Below are 4,291 nucleotides of genomic sequence, written 5' to 3'. Positions count from 1 at the left end.
ATGAACGAGAAGGAAACTGAGGCTAGTGAGTTGTTTCAGTTTGATCCTGAGATTGAGAGGACACTGTTTAGAAGAAGAAGAGAACTCAAGCAGATACCAGTTGATCCTATTGAGAAGATGGGAGATCAGAGAGTTTTGTTGAGGGATCTGTGGATTCCAAAGGGGCAAGTCATCTCATCAGGAATTGTGGCACCAGTGATTCAGGCTAATAATTTTGAACTCAAGCCTGCTCTGATAAATATGGTACAGCACCGTCAGTTTGGTGGTTCAGCAATTGAAGATCCTCATGAACACATCATTACATTCTTGGAGTATTGCAACACCTCAAAGCAGAATGGAGTATCACCTGATGTCATCAAGTTATCTCTCTTTCCATTCTCTCTGAGAGATGGTGCAAGGATTTGGTTACATTCCTTACCACCCACCCTGACAGATACTTGGGATCATCTTCTGCAGGCGTTTCTGGAAAGGTACTTTCCACTTACTAAAGCAGCAGAATACAGAGACAAGATCACCAGATTTGCTCAGTTTGAAGGTGAGAGTCTCTATGATGCATGGCAGAGATATAATACTCTGATAAGGATGTGTCCTCACCATGGCTTGGAAAGGTGGTTAGTGCTCCAAACATTCTATAAAGGATTGACCCATCAGACCAGAGCTTATGTTGATTCAGCTGCTGGAGGAGGGATTATGAACAAGACCTTGGAAGAAGCTTTTGCACTTATTGAGAGTATGGCGTCCCATCATTTTCAGTGGTCAAGTGACAGGGCAGTGGTTCCTCATGCACCTGGTATTCATGCCATTTCTTCAGCAGATTTAGTGGCAGCTCAAGTAGAGATCCTGAACAAACAGATGGCAAGTATACTTTCTGAAAGGTCTGCAACTTCAGTGGCCTCTGTTCAATTTGCTCAAGCTATGTGTGATGTTTGTGGTGTACAAGGGCATACAAATGGTGAGTGTACTTATTATTCAGCAGTTGGACCCTCTGTTTCAGAAGTGAGTTATGCTCAAGGACAAGGACCATTTTCTCAGTCCTATAACCCATCTTGGAAGCATCACCCCAATCTGTCTTATAAGCAGCCACCTGGGTCTTACATTCATCCAGGAGGGCAGTCTAGCACTGGCTCAAAGGCGAGTTTCCATCCTCAGTCTGCATATGCTCATCCTTCTCTGTCACATGCTCAGAAGCAACCTGAAGCACCCAGTTCAGCAACTTCTCGCTTAGAAGATACAACAGCAATGCTAACTGAGTTGCTGGCTAAAATGAATTCAGAAGTTACAAGTCTTAAGGATTCAATGAGAAACATGGACAATAAATTTGAGGCAGTGCTTAGCAGAGTTTGTCAGAATAGAGACGATGCTAAACTACCAGCTCAGCCTGAACATAACCCAAAGGCTCAATGTGGTGCTATAACAACTTGTGCAGTTACAACTAGAGCTGGCACAAGCACCTCTCCCATCCTTCCAACTCCATCAGCATATGTGCCACCTCATGTGAGGAACCTTAAAAAGCAAGCTCCAAATGAACAAAGAGAAGAAAGTGATGTTGAAAAGAATGAAGGAGAAACAACAGTAAATGATGTACAACCAGATAAAGTGCAAGTCTCCCAGCCTTTAAGGATTCCATTTCCAGAAAGGCTAGAGAGAAACAAAGATGATAAGCAGTATGCTAAATTTCTTGAAGTCATGAAGGAGGTGTAGGTCACAATACCCATTCTTGAGGCAGTGATGCATATTCCTATGTATGCAAAGTTCTTCAAGGAGATGTTATCTAAGAAGAGGAATATTGAAGAGCCAGAAATTATTGCATTATCAAAAGAGTGTAGTGCCATTATTCAGAATTCTTTGCCTACTAAATTGGATGATCCTGGAAGTTTCTGTGTGCCTTGCAAGATAGGAAGCAAATCATTTGTTGCTCTGTGTGATTTAGGGTCTAGTGTCAGTGTTTTACCTTCATTGGTGAGCAAAGAATTGCAGATGGGAGAATTACAAAGCACAGCAATTACTCTGCAATTAGCTGACCGATCCTTAAGGAAACCAGAAGGAATCCTCATGGATGTGCCTGTGTTGGTGGAAAATTTTGCCTATCATGTGGATTTCATAATTCTGGATATGAATGACAAAAGTGAGGCTGTTATCTTGGGAAGACCATTCTTGGCTACTGCTGGTGCTTTGATTGATGTACAAGGTGCAAAGTTAACATTGTAACTTGGTGAGCAGGAAGTGATTTTTGACATGAAACATGCAACTCATCTTCCTCATTCCACCCAGGAATGTATGCGCATTGATTCTATCACTTCTTGTGTCAATGAGGTACATCCAGCAGAAATAGAAGACCATAAAGTAATGGAATCCAAAGAAGAATTCTCTGATGAGTGTCACTTTGCAGTATATCAGATAGCAGATGATAGGAAGTATCTTGATAAACTGACCACGGCAAGTGGACCAGAAGTTGAACTCAAACCATTGCCTTCTCATCTAAAATATGAATACCTCGGGATAGATAAGCAATTCCCTGTCATTGTCAGTTCCAAGCTTTCTAAACTGGAAACTGAAGCAGTAGTGCAGTTACTGAGGAAGTACAGAGAAGTAATTGGATATTCCATTGCTGATATGAAAGGTATTAGTCCAGAGTTATGCAATCACAGAATATTCCTTGAAGAGGGAGCAAAGCCAACCAGAGAGCATCAAAGGAGACTGAATCCCACACTCCAGGAAGTTGTCAAGAAAGAGATCCTTAAATTGCTCAAGGCAGAAATCATTTACCCAATCTCAGATAGTGAATGGGTGAGCCCAATACATGTGGTGCCCAAGAAAAGTGGATTGACTGTGGTTGAGACTTAAAGAGGAGAACAAATTTCGACTAGATTAGCAAATGGGTGGAGAATGTGTACTGATTTTCGGAAACTGAACAAAGGCAACCAGAAAAGATCATTTCCCATTACCATTCATTGACCAGATGTTAGAAAGGTTGGCAGGGCATAGGTATTACTGTTATATGGATGGTTACTCTGGATTTCTGCAGATACCAATCCATCCAAATGACCAAGATAAAACAACTTTCACATGTCCTTATGGAACCTTTGCATATAGGAGGTTGCCTTTTGGCTTGTGCAATGCCCCTGGTACCTTTCAGAGGTGTGTTATGTCAATATTTTCCAAGCATATTGAGAAGATAATGGAGGTTTTCATGGATGATTTCACAGTCCATGGGGAAAACTTTGAAGACTGTTTAAAAAATCTTGAAACTATTCTCCAGCTGTGCAATAAGCATAATCTAGTGCTCAATTGGGAGAAATGCCACTTTATGGTTGAGGAAGGAATTGTTCTCGGACACAAAGTTTCTTTGCAAGGAATTGAAGTTGATCAAGCAAAAGTTCAAGCAATTGCCAAGTTGCCACCACCTTCTAATGTGAAGGGAGTGAGGAGCTTCCTTGGCCATGCCGGTTTTTACAGAAGGTTCATCAAAGATTTTTCAAAAGTGGCAAGACCACTTACTCAGTTACTTAACCAAGATGTACCATTCATATTTGATCAAGACTGTTTGAATGCCTTTATTCAGTTGAAGGAAGCCTTGGTCACTGCACCTGTTGTTCAGCCTCCTAACTGGGAATTGCCATTTGAGTTGATGTGTGACGCTAGTGACTTTGCAGTGGGAGCTGTGCTGGGTCAGAGGAAGGATAAAGTATTGTCAGTTGTCAGCTATGCAAGCAGAACCTTAGATGATGCACAATCCAACTACACTACCATAGAGAAAGAGTTGTTAGCAATTCTGTATGCTTTTGACAAGTTCAGATCATATCTTGTCGGAAATCAATGCATAGTCTACACTGATCATGCAGCTATAAGATATTTATTGACAAAGAAAGAAGCAAAGCCAAGGCTGATCAGATGGATTTTGTTGTTGCAAGAGTTTGACATCGAAATCAAGGACAAAAAGGGCGCAGAAAATGTTGTAGCAGATCACCTTTCAAGAATACAAGTGGAGGAATCAAGTGATGTCCCCATCATGGAAACTTTACCAGGAGAAAATTTGTGGCAGAGCTGTGCAGTTCAAGGTTGCTCACCTTGGTATGCAGATATAGTGAATTACCTGGTATGCAAGATTATACCTGCTGATCTGAATTTTTCACAGAAAAAGAAATTTCTGCATGATACCAAGAATTATTACTGGGATGAACCTTTGCTTTTCAAGCACTGCCAAGATGGTATTGTCAGAAGATGCGTTCCTGATGAGGAAATAAATAATGTGATCTATCATTGCCCCACTGGACCAGTGGGTGGACATGCA

General features: G+C 41.3%; 1 non-coding gene across 1 annotated transcript; it reads right to left on the bottom strand.

Moving 5' to 3' along the window:
• Positions 1-495: 495 nt before the first annotated feature.
• LOC124679898 lies at positions 496-602 on the bottom strand. Its single transcript, XR_006995320.1, has one exon. It is a non-coding gene; the product is annotated as a small nucleolar RNA R71 (small nucleolar RNA).
• Positions 603-4,291: the final 3,689 nt, after the last annotated feature.

The sequence above is a fragment of the Lolium rigidum genome, chromosome 7, assembly GCF_022539505.1.
Source record: "Lolium rigidum isolate FL_2022 chromosome 7, APGP_CSIRO_Lrig_0.1, whole genome shotgun sequence".
Taxonomy (NCBI): Eukaryota; Viridiplantae; Streptophyta; class Magnoliopsida; order Poales; family Poaceae; genus Lolium; species Lolium rigidum.
Note: the sequence above shows the minus strand (reverse complement) of the source record. Positions and strands in the feature narration are given on the sequence as shown.